The following is a 23,352-nucleotide window of genomic DNA, read 5'->3' as shown; positions in this document are numbered from 1 at the left end:
ATTATCACTATTATGTATAAATTCCCAATAAGGTATTTTCTTAGTTAACCTTTTGAACGCCAAGAAAACCTTAAGTAGTCGTTACTAGGCCTGCTCACAGCGCCAAGGACGACTATAGGTGTTATGGTTTACGCTGTCAAAGTTACTTTCACACTTTCGAGTAAGAAAGTAAGAAGTAAGAAGAAGTAAGTCAGAAGTGAAGTAAGTGCATCAGAATTTATAACAAACTGCCATCAGAATTCAAAGAATACTGTTTCAATATGTTTAAGAAAAAAGTGACAAAATGGCTTCAACAAAATAGTTTCTACAGCCTTAATGAATATTTTAATTATAATGCAAATTAATTATTGAATATTTCTACTTGTATGTGTGATTCAATATTTGACATTCAAAAGTGAATTTTTTTGTGTCTATTATAATGATATATTTTATAGCTACAAAGATATGTATTTTTTTTGTCCTATTGGAATTGAATTTATTTTTGATAAAAGTAATTGGTGTGAAACGGCAATGACATGGATAGAAAAAAAAAATTACCCGTCTCGTTTTGGAAAAGACTATAATGTCAATGTGTACGCTCCTGTTTATCTTTTGCTAGTTTGCCATTCTAAGAACATTTTGTAACTAATTTTACGTTGTTGTAAGATCCAAATGGATTCAGAGAATTTCTAATAGCTACTGCCTGTTTTCCTGTTACTCTGATGAGAATTGTGTGTCATCCATTGAGCTGAAGGTTGTCATCGTAAAGCAGAAAATCGTCTTAATTGCATATGAGATGAAAACTATATATATTTAAAGGACATAAAAATAATACAGTAATTTATTGTCAGTATCACAGCTTCCTCGTAAAATGTCATAAATCAATGAAGGTAAATAATGTTGACATACCTATGCTACGCAATAAACGCGTATATAAATTCGAATACTACAGTTAACTAACCGTTTGTAAGCTATATATATAAATATAAGAACTGAAATGGTGTAGTATAAGTCAGTTAGGGTAGACCGATGCGAATCGGATCACAGAGCGAATGGGATCGAGATAAAAAAATCCGTTGATATTTGAAATATTGCATAGCGCACTAAACTACCACCGTACATCCCAATGGATGAAGTCAATACTTATAATATATATTACTTCGTAAAGACGGGTCTTACAGGCACCAAGAATGGGGCTAGCACACTGGTGAGCACGCAGATGCGACCAATCGTGCAGTTCAACCCATGATGCGAACGCATCGACAAATCGCGTTGTGACACTCCACTGGTGTGCACTAAACTAGAATGTTCGGTCGAAATTATATTCTGACCTATCTTTACTTTTGAAATCGTTGCATAGCCTGCTAGTCATAACTGTCATAAGCAATGTTTAAAAATATAAACTAATCTTTAACTCTGATCTGATCCGCCCTATGATCCGAATCGCCTCGGTCTACCCTAGATGTTTCTCTTAGTAAAGGTTCTTGTATCAGACCAATATAACTTTGCATGGCATTTGGAATGACGTGTGGCAATGTCAAATTTATATGAAAATATGACATTTATAATGACACGTCCTCACATTGTTCTGTTCAGATTGGGGCAAAGTTAGCTAAGATGGACCATATAGTAGGCAATTCCGAAATCGCGAATTGTTTTTTGATGTAGTTTTTCAACATACGTAACATATTTAACTCGCAGAATATGACAAAAACAGTTTCGAGAATGATCGTGAAAATGAAAAAGTGTCTATAAATAAACTAATATATTGATAATTCAATGTATACATACCGTTTTTTTTTTGACATCTTAGATTATATTCTAGAAAGTTTTTAGACTAGTATTTTTATACAATTTTAGTGTTTGACGATCCTTTTGTGAAATTCTTATTATTAAGTTTGACATATCTATAATAATTCAAAGTTTTTTTGAGAACAATAATAACTGCATCAATAAATTGTCATAATTTGCTAATACATTTATATTTAGATTAAGATGATATTTGTAAAATTTGGTGATTTAAAAGTGCTTGTTGCTAGGTCTATTTGAATAAAGAATATATTGACTTTGACTTTGACTAAATATTACAACATTTAAATTGTCCCGTTTTTAGCTCATACTTAGTAATTTATGACGTCTATTAGCTAGACTCTATCGGATTGAAAAACCCGTTTCTCTGTTGTAAAATTTGTTGACACGTCAGATTCGCAATAGACCTGCTACATATTAACAAGCTATTACACAAATTAACGGCCCGTTTGACAAGCTAACACGCTCACAGTACGGTATACCCATCAAAACGTTAATAGTGCACAGTGCACCCTACTGTGCCGTCAGTCCGTGTCTGTGATGAACGGACAACGAGTAATGGCGTGTTATTACCGTTTCCGTGAAGTCATATTGAAGGGTAACGTTATATATTTCATTGGTTAGTCATTTGTACAGTAGGTATCATAGAAGGGCTCTATTTTAGAAACGATTATTTATTTAATATATGTATAAATGAAGCTTTTTGTTATGCATACATAGTGGGTATCTAAACTTAACGAAAAAAAAACTTACGGAAAGTGACAGCTGAAAATGTCAGGAATTGAAAAGAACATTACTAAGCAAGACAGCAATTCTAAGCATTATATATACTTAACGACAAATAAAATAAAAATATGAATGATAAGTTATGACCATTACATTCAAAAGCTATGAAATCTTTACCTTTTTCATACAAACTGACCCTTTATACATAAGATTAGTTAAGAACTCATAAAAATAAATTGGACATCCTAAAAAAAATTCTAACTATACCGCAAACAGCTGCCATGGACATAAAGTTAAATATGCCATACATAGCAGGAGATTTTCCTACAAATAAATATTAATTTCCAATCTAAAATCTTACCACGTATTAATCTTAGTAAAACAAGTAAGCTAACTTTAATCTTTAGACAAATCTCCTATTTGTAAGAAGGGCGAATGAGGCCTCCCGCTGGGCTGAACTACTCTATCTGTATGTCACGTTACAAGGTGTCGTATACACATGTTGTACTTTGCTACAGTACAAATATTATTTGTTGACAGTTACTTAACTAGAGCAGTAACGCCTATAGGGAATTAGAGCGTAGGATGTATTTGAACATAAACTACTAGAACATCATTAGAAAAATATACCCAGACCGCACTCATTTTTCGTCCGTCAAAATTTGTTGTAGGAAGCCTGTACCCAGTATTGGGATGAGTGATTTGATAACTGTTTGGGTATATACTTGGGCGTGTGACATCCTTACCAATTGACTACTGCAAAAATATGTGACAGAAGCACACAAGTGTGAATACGGTACGTAATATACAGTCAGGCTATATCAAGGACAGATCTGAGGGCCTAGCCAAAATGATAACCGTTATCGGAAACGCCAATCAATACTTAAATAATGTATCGATATAGTCACATGACTTTTCGTAGTATCTGTCATTCCGAAACATTTTTTTGTTTGGCGTTTGTCGATGTTCGATTGTCATCATAGATTTGTCAAAAAGCACAAGTCTTTTCTTTGTGTTATTCTTTCTGTCTATTAAGGATAAACTAAAAATCGAGAGTCAATCGCTCGCATGTTTTGAACGTTTTTTTTAAGTTATATTACTGCTTTAATTCATGTATATACTATTCCTTCACCATGTCTGACTGACATAAATGTATTTATGCATCGCAAATACTGGCCATTGAGATAAATATTGCAGATTCATTGATAGAAGTTGGATAAACACATTACAAGGTTCCTGCACAATGGGCCATTGCAACACAATGTGCACAATAAACGGGTATATTAAGCGAATAGTAATATTCCCTGTCAATGATGACCCCTATTGCTTAGATATCAAGGACCATGAATGTTCAGTTAAGAGTGTTTTAAGTACATTTACTAGTCACGATTGCATGTATCTATTGTGAATAATGTTATATTTTCTTGGTAATTAACTGGTTTCCGTACGTTATTGTCAAAAAGGTCAAAATGTTAAATACAGAATATTGTACGTAAAAAATAATCAGTAAAACTGGCAGGGATCGGAAACCGTTATTTTTTGTATGGGAATGAAAACGGTATTTTTTCGTTCTTTGTTAGTTATTTAATTTTTAATTGGGCAATAGATAGATAGATAGAATACTCTTTATTGGCACACCTCAGTAAAAATATACAAGAAAAATAAACAACGAGGCTCAACGATGGTGGGAGGGGGTTAGGGTCGGCAACGCGCATGTAACTCCTCTGGAGTTGCAGGCGTACATAGGCTACGGATACTGCTTACTATCAGGCAGGTCGTATGCTTGTTTGCCACCGATGTAGTATATAAAAAAAAAATGATTAAATTTAGAGGCAGACAACAGGCGGTCTTATCGCTAAAAAGAGATCTCTTCCAGACAACCTTAAACACAATATGTATAATACGAAGTCTTTATCTAAAAACACAATTGAGTCCTACATTTGGAGTATAAAATAAATCGCAATATATGATTTTTTCGGTTCCGACACCTGAGAACTAGGAATTGAACATTTTTGAGACTCTTCTTCACTCATTGTTCAATTCAATTCAATTCAAATGATTTATTTGTAAACATAGGTAAGTGTTGGTAAGAAAAAGTTTGTGTGAACGGTATGTTTCGCCGACAGGCATACAAATTTGTAACTAGGTATACACATTTACCAATTAAAATACATTGGGTAAAGGAGGCCTACCGCGAAAATCGAAGTTCGTCAATTGCGGGCATTTTTCTCAGTCACTCTAATTACGTCTTAGTGAGAGTAAAAGAGAAAGATCCCCGCAATTTGCGAATTTCGATTTTCCCGGTAGGCCCCCAGGTCTCTTCATGCTCGATTGTTCTCGGTCTTGTGTTCTTTATAAGTATCTAGTTCTTTTCAACCAATTTGGCAATATCATCAACCAGTGTTGCCAGGCGTACTATAATTGTCGTACACGTACGCTAATTGTCGTACACGTACGATAATTTAGGCTCCGGTACGTTGTACGTTCCAAAGAGCATTATCGTACGCAAAAGTACGATAATTTCAGCCCTTAGACGATGCCACCAAAAAAGTCTAGTTTTTGAAGTAAAGTATGACACTTTCCTTGAGTAAAAGGCTAAAGGCTTAAGAAAATTAGCACCTTTTGGGTGTTCGACTCCTTGGTTTACGTCAAAAATATCGAAATTTCCTGTAAAACGTTTGGATCTATCACAAAAATACACAAATATAAAACTGTTTTTTGCGCCATTTAGACGAAAATTTCGTTTTTAATTGATTATACATTGGACAATGTAAGGTTATTTTACAAGAAATTTTGGGAGTAAGAGTGTTTTTGATAGGCGTACGATATATTTTTTTACCGGTACGATAATTTTGACACTCAAATACGATAATTCACTTCCGCGCACCTGGCAACACTGTGACATCCACCCTAACCAAACTATACAATGGCAAGCCTTAAAATTGACAGTTTTTTTTTATACTACGTCGGTGGCAAACAAGCATACGGCCTGCCTGATGGTAAGCAGTCTCCGTAGCCTATGTACACCTGCAACTCCAGAGGAGTTACATGCGCGTTGCCGACCCTAACCCCACCCCCCTCGTTGAGCTCTGGCAACCTTACTCACCGGTAGGAACACAACACTATGAGTGAGTGAGTGAGTGTTACTATTTTGTTAACGTTTTTCGAAAACGTGTTTAAAAACCTCATTCAATATCCGTCGGGAAATTTTATTTGAACTACTTCAGCAGAAACATTCTTCAACCCCGGCAATATTTCTTGCTATCAAGTTTTCAACGCCTTTGAATGTAACTGAACGATAACTGAACTTTAAATCTGAAACCCTAGTGTAAATTTATTAGGGGTTCTAAACTTTAAATCGGAACTTTTTGTAAGAAACACTAACCTATCAGGACAATTCAAGTTTAAGTTATTAAATCTCATTTTAATATTATACTGATCTAATACTAATCTGATACAGATTTATCGTGTCTTAAGTGTAGATTTTGGATTCGAGTTTTAGTTTTTAGATTTAATTTCAATATGATACAGTACCCCTAGTGTAAATTTGATCGACATCATAACGTGACGAACGCGTTTGCGTTAAGTCTCATTTTGTATGGGATTTTCAGTTTCCAAAACGTCCCGCTTGGCGCGCTGTTTCTAAATCCCATACAAAATGAGACTAAACGCAAACGCGTACGTCACGTTTCGAAATCGAATTTATTTACACCAGTGGTACTGATCTGTCGGTGTTAAAAGTGACGTCTTTGATTGGAAGATTGACATACTTAATGCGAAATTCAGCAGGTCCTCTAAAGAAGATTGGAACCATATTGGACTGATATCAGATCCATGTCAGATCAGTATCACATTATATTGTTAGAATTGGCCTGTTAGTTTATTAAGATTTTAACCACGTAGACAGAGTTTACTTAACTCCGCACACTTAAGCAATCTCAGTACAGTCGCCTACATTTTTGCATCCGTTTGGCTAAGTTCGATTTCAAAAGGAAACCAGTTTGAAGACAAGAGCCACTTTTATCAAGTGTCGGTGTTACAAAATGCGGAGTCCGCGGGTCCATTCCGAGATTAAAGCTGAGAATACATCTATACTTTTGATAGGTATAATCTAAGAAACGTATAAGTAGTTCAAATAACGCTAACATTAAGTTTGAAATAAACTAACAAGCCTTGAGCTACCTAGGCTCAAGTTTTATCTATCATTTAGATATTTGACAGTATTATTTAGAAATTAACTAGTGCCTACGCCAAATCTTGGGATTAGTTGTCATTTTCAAGCGAACCCCAGGCTCCAATGAGCCGTGGCAAAATGCCGGGACAACGCGAGAAAGAAGATTATTTAGAAAATAAATAAATAAATAATTATTTGTAAAAAATCTTCGATATAACCATATATTTATTTTATTTGTATTTGTATATTTCGGTTTATTATATACTCCAAATGTAGAATAGAAATGATTAACAAAGAACGAAAAAATAACTTTTTCGTATATACACAAAATACCGGTTTCCGATCCCTGGATCTTAAACTTAAACAGATCGACTTAGCCCAAAACTAAGCAAACCTTGCATGTTTTCTGGGTACTTGATAACGATATAAATACATATATATATATAAATACAGTATAATTCTACGACGTAACAAACACCCATGACTCACGAACAAACACACAAATAAATGCCCTTACCGGGATTCGAACCCGGGACCATCAGCTTCATAGGCAGGGTCACTACCTACTAGGCCAGATCGGTTGTCAAAGAAATGAACAAAACAGCGGTTAGTTAAGTTTAATTAATAAAGGTTGTCTTTGTCATCGACTTCACTAGAGAAAGAGCTTGACTTGATTTTAAGTCCTTGACTTGTTTAGAGCAAGAAAAGAAATTTAATGCAGAATAATATTTTATTTATACTGTTTGACGACCAGTCCGGCCTAGTGGGTAGTGACCCTGCTTATGAAGCCGATGGTACCGGGTTCAAATCCTGGTAAGGGCATTTATTCGTGTGATGAGCATGGATATTTGTTCCTGAGTCATGGGTGTTTTCTATGTATTTAAGTATTTATAAATATTTATATATCGTTGTCTACGTACCCTCAACACAAGCCTTATTGAGCTTACTGTGGGACTTAGTCAATTTGTGTAATAATGTCCTATAATATTTTATTTATTATGATTTAATTATTTATTATACTATTAAGTATGCAACATAATGCGAAAACACAGTGTGTACGCACCTTCACTCTCAACGTATTAGAAACGTTCGGTCCATAATAAGCACTACTACTTACGTGATAAACCGTCCACATTACGTTAGGATCCTGGAGGCCTACCGCGAACCACGTTCGACGTGTTGCCTCTCTATTGCACTTGTAACTTTTTAGCTAAGTGTTACAGGGAGGCAACACGTCGAACGTGGTTCGCGGTAGGCCCTCTGCTTATAATTGCAAAGATACGCATTCTAAACTTGTTGAAACCTGATTAATTGGAATTTGGATAAATTGAACTCGTAGGTTGCAAAAAACTTGTGATCTAGGTTTAAATCGATTATATTGTTTTTATTGAGCTCCCGATATATTATACCCGGGTTTTTATATCCCGGTCGATTTAAATCTAGTGAAACTAACCGTGAATCATTCAAAACTGTTAAAAACTTGTGATGTACGTCACGTCGTCAATATTATACTTTTAACTAGTTTTTTTATTATTATTTACTTATGGCACGATCTGTGTTTAAGCACAGAATAAATAAAATAGTACTAGGTACCATACAGATATGACACTTTGTACAAAAATGAAGTTTGACAGCGATTCAAGGACAATTCATGTTGTCTCTTTCTAATGTATGGCATGCTTTTCAGCTATTTAGGGTTGTCGAAATTCAAGTCATTATCTTATCTGTGATTGTGCACTCAAAGGGACATCAGGTTGTACAGTCAGCATCAAAAGTAGCGGATGAAACAACGCGCCAAAAGTATCTGATATTCCGGATAACTTTTCCAATTATAGATAAATTTCTAAAATTCGGGTCGAAAGGTATATCTTTTACGGTCTTAGTTGTTTTGTATTAAAGACATCACTTTTTGTTAAGCTGTTACGGAATGGTAAATACTTATGAGGCGTTATTTGATCCGCTACTTTTGATGCTGACTGTACTCGTTTCGTTGTCCATCTACCCAGGTTTCACTGCTACTTAAGATGTTTTTGAATTCTGCGGAAATATGAATACTTATATTTGTTGCTGTTCTGAGGAAATGGGAGATACCTTATGAAAAGGTATTTGGACGAACGAACTTGATGTATTATTGACTTGAAATATTATTAACCGACTTCAAAATGGAGGACTTCAAGTCGCCAGAAGCATTTATAATGCTTAGTACTCTGAGGAAGACCTCAGAAAAGAATCCTCTTTAAGAAAAGATGCTTGTGTGGCTAAAATTGTGTACTTACTGGCGAAGGATGTGACGGATTACAAAGTATCAATAATATTTTTGTTCCCATAAGGGCCTCCGCTAGCTGGCGCGGGTGCACGGAGCGGACGAGCGGGTTAACGAAAAATAGTATGAGCAACGCTAACTGAAGCGGACGCGTGCGGCGGATTTCACTTACAAATAGCACCCGCGTGCGTGCGCACGCGGCGGGCGTCCGCGTCAGCTAGCGGAGGCCCTAATATTATTGTTTTAATGTAGTTGGATACATACAGAGGATTAGGTACTATAACTAGCTTAAATCTAAAATAGGCCTTTTACGCATTGCGGCATTTCCTCGTTGTATCGCAAAACTGATAAGTTGTGCAGTGAAGCCGCTAGCTCTTCGATCACCAGTTACGTCACGCAGACGCTTCGCCAATTCTGCAAAAAAACTTGCGCTGGGACCCCGATGGTATTTTTTATGTCAACTGACATTTGTTACTAAATTACGTAACCCAGTATGGACCTTATCTAATACCTCAATCAAAGCTCAATTGAAGAATCAAAGCTTAAACTAATACTGGTCTGTCAGCACTGTTCAATGTTATATATCTTAGTAAATAGCGATCTAAAGGCAGGCGTTCCACTTTTTAGATGAACTCGCTCCTTATATGGCCGCGTCCACAGTTCTTGCAAAATGCCTTGATTGTTGGATAACGTGCGTCTAGATCCTGGTTGACATTTTTAAGTAGCTAATACACTTGGTAGCAATAAAATCGGGTCTGTGTGTGTAAAGAATTATAGATAAAGTGGCGAGTTTACATGGTAGGGAGTGTAGAAGTTTAAGTGCAATATTTGCAATTATTTTTTCTTCTACCTACTCTGGTATTTTTATTGGAACCGTTTTGGAGGCATAAAAAGTAGGAACAGAGGGCAATCGGCAAATATAAATGGAAATAGTTGTAAAAATCAGGTTTATTAAACGCGTCTTAAGATTATTTTATGGATGTGTCAGGAAAAATACAGATAAGTTTTGCCTTGGCTTTATTTTATAATAATATTGTTTTTTGATAAATATATAGTAAAGTGAAATAAATAAAAATAAGCATTTGAATAAAATGAAGATGTTAAAACCAATTCCAACTTGCTGGGAATTAATTCTTCGAAAAAATCGAATCTGCTTGGCCTAAAGGTTGTCTATACATATTTATATAAGTAAATAATAAACAGTTAGTTGTACGAAACAAAGTTAGCCTACAGCACATATAATAATTCTAAGTACAAAGATGAACTTATCCCTAGAAGAGATATTTTCCAGCTAACCTTTAAAATATTGACTTTACAGAATTCATTAGGTTTGGTATCATTATGACACAGATAACGGACCATTTGTAAACCATATCAGGAAGGAAGAATGTGACAAAGTCTACAAATTTACAAACCAATTCTAGTTTTAGTTATTAGATCTATTTCCAGTATGATACTGAGCTCTCAATGTCAAAAGTGAAGTTTTTGATTGAAGTAATGTCACTTTTGACAGTGTTAAATAACTAAATCTAGAATTGACCTGTTAGTTAAATGTGTTTCTCCAAGAAGATGCTTTCTTTCATCGCGTAAATAAAAATCTTGTACCGATTTGTTTATAACCATTGTTTCCGCAAGGCAATTAAATATTAACGACCACTTTACGGCCGCGATGGGCCGTAAATAACAGGATATTCACATGATTTACGGCCTAGGACGGTAATTAATACTTTGTCTTACAAGAGCTATAGGAATCTTCAGGTTGAGAAAAATGGTCGGTACAGGTTATGTTGTGGTGGTTTCTTGAGTTATGAGTAGATTTTGAATAAATAAATTACTAAGTCCCACAGTAAGCTTAATAGGGCTTGTGTTGTAGACCTAGACGACGATATATATAGTATATAATTATAAATACTTAAATACATAGAAAACAATCATGACTCCGGAACAAGTATCCGAGTTCATCATACAAATAAATGCTCTTACCAGGATTTGACCCTAGGACCATCGGGTTCATAGGCAGGTTCACTTACCATCGTCAAGTAATAAGTTTTGAATGGATATACGGCCTTATAATTTTAATGTCAAAATGTAAGTTTTAATTGTCCTTATACTAACATTTAAATAACATTGGAGGTCAGATTATTTTCTAATGTATATATTCTGTTGTATATAAAGGAGAAACGTATTTATATTCTGTATCTGTAGGTATTTAAATAGAAGTAATCAAAATATACCATCCAATGGATCCTTAAGCCAGTTGAGGGTAGATGAAAACATTACATGAACAAATAATATATGTTAAAGTCAGGTCGTTCAGTAACTGATCCAGACGGTTTTGTATATGGTCGGTTAACTAATGTTATAACTACCCGAAAATTTACATATTGTTTTTATTTGAATAGGTACTTAAAGATACAGAGTATAGGTAGAAGCAATAGTAAGCTACTTGATGCTACTAATGTCAACCCGTTTCTTGTCCTTACAGCCTTATTCAAGGTTTCAGTGGGACTTTTCTACACTAATAGAGCTTTCAAACTACCCTTCAGGCCAATCATTGGGTAGTTTACTTCACTCATAGCACTAGTCCTACTCATAGGTTGCCAGAGCTCAACGAGGGAGCGGAGTGTAAGGATCGGCAACACGTATGTAACACTTCTGGAGTTGCAGGCGTCCATTTGCTACGGAGACTGCTTACCATCAGGCGGACCGGGCCGTACGTGCGTCTCTGTATTTTTTGAAATACTAGTATTGCATTACATTTCAAACAACCCCACATTCATTATTTCAACTCATCTACACAGACAACAGTTTATTTCAACTTGACAAACAAAATGAGAAAAAAAAAACGTTAAAATTATTAAAAACTCACAACACACCTTTCTTTGTATTAAAACTGCAACTCTATTGTCTTTAAGCTACGGTTAAATTTCGAACGTTAGGTATGTAGTAGATAGGACAATTTAAAGATGATTTTAAACACTTGCGTTTTGCTTTTTAAAAAGTGCATATGTCAGTACATAAAGTACGGCGCATACGTCGTTCTTAAATATGTTATAGGGTTGCGTGTGCGCACCCGTTCGCTTCGCACGGAAGGCGCATCGACTTTTTGCGGTAATCGAAAGGTAAATTGAAACCTTTGTAGATAAAGACGATAAAAAAATGTAAACTTATAGTTTAGTTGGTTTACTAGTGAAGTCATTGTTTGAATGATTAAATAAATATGTAAATATTAAATAAATAATAAATATTAATAAATAAATATTATAGAACATAATTACACAAATTGACTAAGTCCCACAGTAAGCTCAATAAGGCTTGTGTTGAGGGTACTTAGACAACGATATATATAATATATACATATTTATAAATACTTAAATACATATAAAACACCCATGACTCAGGAACAAATATCCATGCTCATCACACGAGTAAATGTCCTTACCAGAATTTGAACCCGGGACCATCGGCTTCATAGGCAGGGTCACTACCCACTAGGCCAGACCGGTCGTCAAAATGTCCTTTTGCCTCCAAGTTTTTCGTAACTTGTCGATATTCATGTAATTCATATTATTATGTATGCAATTGTTATCAAGGATAAAATTAACCTTTTGTATAAATGTCTCTCATCTTAACTAAAAGGAAATCAATAGGTACCAATAAAGGCCAAATAAAGGGCTGATATGATGATGATTACGTGTAAGTCTTTCCTATCACAGAACAATGGTGCTCCGGACCGTTGGGAGGCGTGCGCAGAGCCGAATCCAACATGTAGAGGCCCTTTTGAAACTTTAATGGAATGTAAGGGGTACACCAAGCGGGTGTTGCCCTTGCCCGTGTCATGGGACGCATGCAGAGGCAGCACCCACCAGGGTGTAAGGACTATTTGAGAGTTGATGGAATCTAAAATAAACTAGGCTATTGGGTGAAAAAATATGATTTATTATTATATGTATTAACATTCATCGTAGGTTTTCATTTATAACTATGTTATTAAAGTTAATTGAAGAATAATATTGTTCTCTAAAAGCCATCGCGGAAGTAGTCAACAAAGCGCTTCAATGGCTAAGCTGTGTAATTGCTATCTACGTTTAATTACCGTCTTCATTGATTACTTGCCCCGCCCCGCTCAATGAAACTGTCCGGCGAATTATAAATACCTACGCTATACCCTACGAGTCCCGATGTCCTTTTAAAAGGACAAAAGCAAATCGAATTTAGAACTATAATGAAATAAAAGAAAGATTAAAATTCAAAATTGTAAAAATGTCTCTGGGACTTAGAAGTTAGATTTTTAGACTTTTGTTTTTAGATATTTACTTACCTTTGACCGACTAAAAAAAGGGGCAGTAATGATTTTACTTCAATGTACAAAATACATTTTTTTTTATAATTTAAGAGTACGTACAGTCACGGACTTTAATTGATGAGCCGTGTAGGGTTCAAGCTAATTTTGATGCCTATACTAACGTTATGAAATATCCAATGTAGTCCCTAAATGTCCAATGTAATGCCTAAATGTCCAATATAGTCCCTAAATGTCCAATGTAATTCCTAAATGTCCAATGTAGTCCCTAAATGTCCAATGTAATTCCTAAATGTCCAATGTAATCCCTAAATGTCCAAGGTAATGCCTAAATGGCTCAACAATTAAAGTCCGCGACTGCAACTACTATTCTTTTTTGGTACCTTTATTTCCGATGTTTTGAAGTTAGCGAATTAAGATCGCGATAGGCCAAGATTTAAATACTTATGTTTTAATATGTGTTCAAAACGCATAACTTTTACATGTTTAGTATGTATGTACAGTCAGCGTCAAATACTTCGTAGCAGTCAAAGTGGCCAAATAGTTCGGTACACCATACTAAATATATGGTGTACCGAACTATTTGGCTACTTTGGTTGCTACAAAGTATTTGACGCTGACTGTACTACTATTAATTTTAATAAACTTTATATGTGTATAGAACACACTAGATATCTGTTATGTTAAATAACTACAACATAATATGAAACTGCAATAAAGCGTAATTCGCAGCTACCGACACGGAATCAGTTGCCGACGGCGAGCGCTACCTAATACGAAAGACTTCAACGCATCGCGCGTAGCTATCGCTTTCAACATTTTGCTTTAAATTATATCATTTACTGATCGGGGCAGAATTTAGTGTTCTTAGTATTTGTATATATTTAAATTGAATATGATATTATGTGTTTTAAGGTTTATTATTTACACCTGCATAAATGTAACAATTTTGTTTTGGAACTAAAGAGCTTTTCGTTTGCAATTTAATTTTTGTTTTTTTTTTTTTTGTTAGCCCGTTATAACAGTGTCTGCTGCACTGCTGGGCGAAGACCTCTCCCCGTGATCTCCACAGCTACCTGGTGTGCTATTTCTGGCCAGTTATTGATGAAAATCCGTCTACCCCGCCATCTTCGAAATGTATAATAAATAACTATTGTATTGTACAGTATATTCTTTGAAGTCAGCATAGAGACAATGAGGATTTTTTGCAAACATGGAAAAGTATATAGTTAACCGTGCATATAAACTATGTACTTTAAGAAATCTATAAAGCCTAGGATTAAATATAGTGAACTGAAACTTATGTGTTAATAGTAAAGTTAGATGTTTCCACAGTGGGAGTGAAATATTTCTGTCTATTTTTGACTTTTTAAAACATATTTTAATACGCCTATATAAAATTCGAGCCAATTCGAGCGTACACTGATATCACAATAACATCTAACTAATGTCATTCAGTTATTGTGCATTTCGCTCGTACTTATCCGTGCATGTTGTTGACGCGGGCGAAACTAAATAACATGATTGAAATAAATTCATTGCTGTGGCCTTAGTGAATAAGGGTATATGTCTCGGGCAGCGCAGGTGTAAGTTCCACGTAACATTTATGCCCTTTTACACCTAAGAATGACATCATTTAGATGTTATTGTGATATCAGTGTACGCTCGAATTGGCCTTTCGTTAAAATATTAATTTTAATGCGCCTATATAAAAAGTCAAATTTGATTTTTCATCAGTATTGTGTGTTGTCCAACTCCTTAAGGAATCCTATTAAACTTTTGATGTTGAGTAGGACCTAGGGGAATTCTCAGGGATCCGAAATGTTTTGCCCTGTATGGGGCCACTCCGCTGCATTCTAGTTCGGGAGAGGCTGTCTTCTGTCTCCATGCATCCTCGGCATAGGGCTGTCAAATATACTTCTGATATCAATAGTGTTGGTAAGACTTGAGTCCTTTGAGTCCTCTGATTTCAAACTGGACTCAGTTTTTCAAACTCACATAAGGCCGGCGCCCCACTGCTGCGCACGCTACATCCACGGCCCACGTTTTAATACAAACCGTGGGCAAGCCCACGAAATTTTGTATAGGAACGTGGGTCGTGTACATAGCGTGCGCTGCAGTGGGGCGCCGGCCTAATTAAGTCTAAACTCGAGGTTTTTTTTCAACTTGTGAGAGACCTGAGTATTTTGTAGACTTAAGTCCTTCTTAGAGAACTCTCAATTTTTTTCTTTGCAAAATTTCGAAATACATTGTCTTTAAGTAATATTCATGAATTAGGTACACAAATCATATAATAACGCATAGATAGATAGATAGATAGATAGATAGATAGATAGATTTATTTATTTCATAATACAGATTACATTATAAATTGCAGGCATGTCAATCTACAAGAATTCATATTATGATCGTCAAAACAGATATACAAAAACATAATTAATAAAATATCAATTCAAAAATTAAATAATTACAGGATACTAGTATTTTAAAATAATGTCAAGATAGTATCTCCTGTAGAGGATCGTCAAAATCTATACATCGTTCATAAATTCATTAACAGAATACCCGTTGTATTCTGTTAATATCCAACAAAAAATCTCTCAATCGGCGTTTGAATGTCTGATTGTCATAATCATAATCAATCATATCTGAATGTCATAATTTCTTTACTATTATTGTTGACGGAGTCCTTCGAAGGCTTGTCCTTTTGAGATGCTCTTAAAAAGGACTCAATACATGGCTCGCCTCGGGACGTAAAATACTCAGAAGTTTTTTAAGCGCTGAGTCGTAAAAATGAGTTGATTTCTTTAAATTCAGACTCAAAAGACTCGACTTCACCCAACACTAGATGTTAGTGTACGTTCGAATTGGCCTGCGAGTCTGTCGCGAATTTATTTTGTTAGGTACCTTTATTATCTGTGTAGATCTTTTAGAACAGATTAAACTACATGTGTAAACCTAACCCAGTACCCATGTGTACCTATAATCATTTTAAATAAGGTGCGCTGAGGGTAATCCTCCGGGACCTGGGTCATCGCCTGCTAGAATGAGGTCTTGACTGGGGCTCCGGTTTTTTCTGATATAAATGACTGTCCATCGCATCGCGGCAACGCAGCGAGCGTGATGGGCACCTTTACGTTGGTGGTAGCCCCGGGCTGGTATCAGAAGGAAGGATGATTCTAAAATTTAAGTTATATTTTTATTTACTCTCGTCCCAAAATTTCATCCTTTTAAAAATAATATATATTAATAATGCCCACAGAGTTTGCAAATAAATCAGTATAGAGACCATGACATCGTAAAAACGTAGTGCTATAAAAAATCTATATTCATTTTATGTCAACGATCTTAGTTTCTCAATATTTAAATAAGTCTAATATTGAATACGTTGACTTTTAACCTAGGCAAGGCTACTATTCTAACACACCTGTTCTTCGCGTATCTGAGATAAAGAATCCTAGTACATTTGAATAAACTAGACAAACTGGGTATTTTCACATTATTTTATTTAGCTGCTTTATATAATATTTTAGTGTATTTTAAGTACCTACTAAAAATATGTAAATGACTGACATGTAAATCTCAGTTTTTTTTTCTCGTGGCGTGGTATAAATGTTGTTATGTATTTTTCATGTCACTATATGATGTTACTATAAATGTTGTATTGACTTGTAAAAGAGCCCTTGAGGCCTACTTGCAGAATAAATTTTTCGTGTCAACACACGAGAAATTAATAACTAGCCTAAATCATAAACTGAAATTCAAAATTCAAAAATTTATTCTGCAAGTAGCCCTCAAGGGCTCTTTTACAAGTCAATACAACATTTATAGTAACATCATATAGTGACATGAAAAATACATAACAACATTTATAAATACAACAGCCAATACCTGGGTAAACATTACATTATAATAATCTTAAAATAAATAATTACTACAATACAATAGAGATGTATAGTCTATATGGTTAAAAACACATTAAATCTGGAGATGTAAAAGGTCCCCAATGTCAGAGTACTAATACTAATAAAATTTGGAGGTGTAAAGTATCTCCAAGTGTCAAAATAAAATTTATACTAAATAAATAAACCGCGTCTGGACTGTTAAACTAGCAGTCTCATAAACTAATGCTACATTCTGTACATAACTAGTATGTAAATGTCTTTTACTAAGACAAAGTGACCAAGACCTCCAGGGGCTGTTGCGGCAGGTGCTGAGCCATTCGGCCACTCGATCTGCCGCGATAGCAGAAGACGCTAGTTCGAATCCAGCCTGGGGCACTGGAGGCCTTTGTTACTGTTTTAGTATATGACATTTATATTCGTTTATAATTCATATAGTATTTCTACTTGAAAATAAAATATTTTCTGAATATAATTTAATTTGTTCTAATACTTCTAATAGTAATAACTAGCATAAATAGCCCTTAAGCTATCTGAATACGTATAGGGGACTTCTTCACCCGATGGTAAGCAATTACCATTGCCCATGAACATCGGCTACACCAAAATGGTTACAAAATACCGGTTTTCGAGATGAGAGTGCAATCTTTTCTTAAAAGTTTAAAGATCGTATTGTCTCGGAAATATGTATAGGTATTAACTAATATACCAATTATATAGGCCTCGCCCTCGAATTTCTCATCAAATTCAACTTAAAAATGAACTCTTCACAGGACGCATTTTTTTGACACATTTTTGGTTTACAATCTGTTAGTCATTGTTTATTTTTATATTATAAAAAAGTATTAATAAATCACGTAAAGAAGGCGGTAGGACATGATACGTTTCTCTTGCTAACTCGCTAGCCAAAGCCATAGTAACATATAGTTTAAAAGTTTCATATAGTATATCCATATGTAATCGGTCTTGTTACTTAAATAAGTACTCGTAACTTAGGTGGTTAACATGCTCTGATGTTGAATCTATTTAAAAATTAAATAATTAATTCAGCGAGGAAATGCTGCCAGCATCTTCGGCGTAGTGCCAAAGGGGCCAAACTTTTTAGATGTGTTTTAATATTGTTTAGTATTAGTTTTTAGTTTTCATTTAGTTTTATAAAACAGATAAGTAAGTTTATTTTTATCAATAAATAATATAGGTAATAAAACTCATCTATAGAATAATTCTTCAAATAAATACTTCCTTTTTTGCCAAAAAATTATAAATTGTATCGAAACATCCGACACTATAGCAACTATAGTTCCATAACTTTATCATCGATACTAATAATCAATTAGTGTGACAACTTTCGTTACATTTCTGGTCCAATAAGCAGTTACGGAACTGTCACGGTTGACGGGCAGCTTGTAACAAAAGCCTTTTGTCTCACACGATATACATATGGACAAAGATATATATTACTCCGTACAAGATTATTAAAGTCTATGAAAAAAACGTCCCTCGAAAAATCAAGAAAAAATTGCTCCAATAGGATGGCGATATACCTTTGGTCTATACTCAAGTGAGTGAAAGAACATGGGTTAAATAGCCATAAGTATGTCATTCTAAGAGTTTTAGTTCTGCGTCAAAAGATGGCAGTAAATTTACTTGACTACAAAATTTTCTTTAACAATACGCCTCTATACTAAATTATCTTTGATATGGAAAAGCACGAATAAATAAAATACTATATTAAACAATTCAACCCGTAGGTAACGCTGGAGAGACGAAATGCAAAAAGACCTTAGCGAACTCGGCGCCGTTGACTGGACAGAAACGGTTTTGGACAGAGAAGCATGGCTGTCTTTGGTGTCGGAGGCCAAGATTCACTTCGGGTCGCTGCGCCACAGCAGTAAGTAAGCTTCAACCCGCGACAGAATCGATGAAATTGTCTAGAATAATGATCTCCATTTCTACATGATAAAACCATCTTCCTTATAGTTTTTATTATTAATTTTAATGATATATGTATTTTGCCTAGAATTAAAATTAATTCAAAATTATTATGTTAATTTAAGTTAATTTATTACATAACTTGGAACGATTGATATATATTTTATACACAAAAAAAACCATCTTATTTAGATTATACGTTTATCGGTTCAGTGGTTTAAGCGCGAAGAGGTAATACCCATTTACCCAGACGGATAAAATGAATTTCGTATTTACAATATTATATAGTAGGGATAGTATAGGTTTACAGTAGGAATATAAGGCATTGTTACTAGGCCGGTGACGTCACCATGGTTGAGGTGTATGTAGCGATAAGTGGCTTGTAAGTTTCTAAACTATAGTGCAAGTCTATATACTTAGCAACACTCAAGGGATCGACGGCCCGATTCGAAGAATGAGATACGATAACGATATGTTCTGGTTTAGATAACTTCTCATTTAGATATCTTAATGTCGTATAATTGACAGAAGCAGCTCGATTCGGGCAACCAATGTCACTTTGACGTTAGGTGTATCGTAGATAGATCTTATTGGGATCACAGCGGAATCGAAATAAACGTCAATTTTGACATGTCGTTTAGTCATCGATCTTTTAAAGATCTTTCCAAGATCTTAAACGTGTCTTAATCATTCTTCGAATCGAGCCGCGAATGTTTTTTGACGCTATGGGGAGTTCTCGGATAGAGATAAATTAATACTTAACTAAACAAACTATATACAAGAAATGTCGACGTTATAGGAAGTGAATCGTTATATCTACCTATATAGTGACGTTATATGGAAATCACACTGTATTATATGTCAAATGTAATTTTATGTTGATATCCAATTTCAATTAATTTGAATGTTATATTCCAACTGAATAATGCCTAAAATGACTTTGACTATGACTACTGCCTTAGATTTTTAGAATTTATGGTAAGTAATATTTTTTGTCTAATAGATATAATGTGTAAATGTTTTAATATTTAAATTTTAATGCGTAGTTTTAATTTTTGTGCGGTGAAAGAACTGTTAAAGCGAATAAAATATGCTGCTCATTGTTCTTCAATAGTATAATATAATCCTATTGTTATACATAAGTAATAAATAAATAATAAATAAATAAATATTATAGGACATTATTACACAAATTGACTAAGTCCCACAGTAAGCTCAATAAGGCTTGTGTTGAGGGTACTTAGACAACGATATATATAATATTTAAATATTTATAAATACTTAAATACATAGAAACTCAGGAACAAATATCCATGCTCATCACACGAATAAATGCCCTTACCAGGATTTGAACCCGGGACCATCAGCTTCGTAGGCAGAGTCACTACCCACTAGGCCAAACCGGTCGTCATAAATAAGTAATGTTTTCATACAAAATTCAAATTGTTAATGGGTCACTAACAGAAAAACAAAAAATCTTTTTTCATATTGTGACTCGCCTAAAACCGATGTCGACGTAGTTTTGGACTGTATTTCATTTGGTTGATTTTTACACACTTTTAATTAGTTTCACCACGTATATTTGTATCTATTTAGTTCCTCCTGCCCTTATCCCACGTTATGTGGGGTCGGCACAACATGTTCTTCTCTTCCATTCTCCTCTATCTTTCGTCACGTCAGCACTCACTCCTTTCTTTCTCATATCCTCTTTCACACAATCCATCCATCGTTTTTTGTATCTATTTAGTTACATACATATATGTTATATATATATCCTGAATAAGCTACTTGCCACTTATTTGATGATAAGGTCATAGTTGGCATTTCACAATCTTCAAATAAGCTTAGCTGGTAGATAAAGTACTAAGTTTTGCAGGAAGTTTTATCTGGCAGTTAATTTATTTGTTAATTAGCTATCATACATTGTCTATTTATACATTGTCAAACAGGCCTTAAATCTTGTATCTTACGTTTGTAACACTTCCCGGTGTCTGATTTAGCTGAAATTTGACATTATTTGCAATAATATCTATGTAACTTATTAATACATTATATGTATGTTTAATTATAGAGATAGTTCTAAAAGTGTATAATGTGTGTAATACAAGTTTACTAATTTTATGATACTGACTACATATGTATTAACAGAATAAAGATTAATATATAATATGATAATATAGAGCTGATCTGATGATACGATCAGAAAAAAAAACATTGAGTTTAAGCTAATTTCAAAATTGTATCAACGGCAGTTAAAGTGTGTACCAAAAATATTTTTGACGGTAACTTGTTAACTTTTGAGACGAGAAAAGACAAAATAGGACCTATATGTATGAATCTAAAGTTAAGCATTAAAACTTTATCTATTTAGATTTACGTTTCGTAATAAAATGGTTAATACAATGATTTACGAAATACAGGTTACATGTAAAGCTAATGAGGAAATTTAACTAAAGGATTACTAGTCATAAATCTGGTTATATTGTTGGTCAATACTTGATGGTCGATCGAAGCTATTAGACCGATCACTGCGGTTTTATGATGATGGGTATTGTATAGCAACCAGACGCTAAATCTACACACGTTACTCTTTTTATTAGGTTTACTGTTATAATATATTATTTTGCAAACATGCCAATATGAAGTTTATTAAACTATTTGTCTATTTACAGAGAAAATGATTCACGTTGCCGATAACAGGTGTCACTAGTGTGAAATTATAGTTTAACTTGAAAATATATTTTGGTGTACAGTGTATGTCTATGATATTAAATTTATCTTTGTATAACACTTTATTTATAATAAGGAATGGTAGCTGAATTAGGCAGCGTTCTTAGAGAGGCTGTATTTAAAACAGGTAGCCATGTATAAACAAATTTTTGATACTATCTCCCATGAAATTAAAAAAAAACCGCAAAGACTGTCTATGTTGCTGGTCCGGTAGTATACAAGAAGCTGTCAGTCTCTATCACAGAAGTAAAGCTTAGCTAGTTCCTTTAAAATAAGAGAAAAAAATTGACTCGTCAAACATAGTTTTATTTTCCAAGAATTTCTTGATTATAAAGAATAGTGTAATATAATTAATTCATTTAATTTAATCGTGTAATATTAAATTGATATAAGTTATGTAGAAATAATTGTGCCCTGTAATACCTTATTACCAATAAATTATGTCTGTCTGATAATATTAATTGCCATTTCCATATTGAAATTTGATTACAATTAATCTTTTGTATGCGTGATGTGGTAAATATCGTGGGTTTAAAGCTCGGTCGTGCTGCATAGAGCCGAAAATCGTTCTCAAAAAGATGACTAAAATATATTCAGATTCCTTATCAAAGGGGTTATCATATTACTATTAATTAATCGTGAAGTAATCGATCACTGCACCCCACGGCACCTGTGCTTATCATGTGTCAGTACAGGTCGTAAATACGCATAGAAAAAGAGTAAAAAAAGCACGCGCGCTTTGCCTACTACCTGCCTGTCAAGTTTTTTGACGACAACTTTTTTATGAACATCAGCTGATTGACACTCATACTCGTATATTGCATCAATGATTCGTGTAAATCTTAAAATGTATAAAAACTTGATAATTTGTAACTTAAATGTAGTAGTAGGTAACTGGTAGTTTTTCATCAATAAGATATAAATTTCTAACCTGTGTAAACACCTAATAAGGCTTTTTCAGTTCATATCAGTGTCCAGTTTCAAAAACTTAAGTTTGTGTGTAACTGTCATTCAACATCTCCCATCCAACAAGCAAGTGTGTAGGACATACCTTCAGTCCCGCGCACACACACTGCACAAACCCAACACAACACTTACACAACACTTGCACACAGTCATTCAACCTGCGCGTGCGCATGCGTCGACCTGTCGTGCGGCCGCTCCGCGACTGATCACCTTGCAAGGCCCAGTGTTCTGTCTCGCTCGCTTCTCTTTCTTGCGGACATTGTGCTGGACTGGGCAGCGACAATAAATTACTATTGGAATCTAATCAGTGTGATTTTTTTTACGGTATGTTAGCGTGAGAAGATGTTTTTATACCTAAAGCTTACACTTGTAAGTCCAACTACTGAAATGTATTCGACAAACTATCGGCCCGATTCGAAGAATGATTAAGACACGTTTAAGATCTTTAAAAGATCGATAACTAAACGACATGTCAAAATTGCTGTTTATTTCGATTCCGCTGTGATTCCAATAAGATCTATCTACGATATTTCTAACGTCAGAGTAACATTGGTTGACCGAATCGAGC

The 23,352-nt window shown here is 34.5% G+C and overlaps 1 protein-coding gene across 1 annotated transcript in view; it reads right to left on the bottom strand.

The window, feature by feature from the left end:
- Positions 1-23,012, bottom strand: part of LOC133525150 (transcription factor egl-13) — a 531,288-nt gene extending 508,276 nt beyond the window's left edge. The window contains exon 1 of the mRNA XM_061861413.1: positions 22,750-23,012. The gene's annotated coding sequence lies outside the window, so the exon portion shown is untranslated. The remainder of the gene's footprint in view (positions 1-22,749) is intronic.
- Between the last annotated feature and the right edge of the window lie 340 nt (positions 23,013-23,352).

The sequence above is a fragment of the Cydia pomonella genome, chromosome 14, assembly GCF_033807575.1.
Source record: "Cydia pomonella isolate Wapato2018A chromosome 14, ilCydPomo1, whole genome shotgun sequence".
Classification (NCBI taxonomy): domain Eukaryota; kingdom Metazoa; phylum Arthropoda; class Insecta; order Lepidoptera; family Tortricidae; genus Cydia; species Cydia pomonella.
Note: the sequence above shows the minus strand (reverse complement) of the source record. Positions and strands in the feature narration are given on the sequence as shown.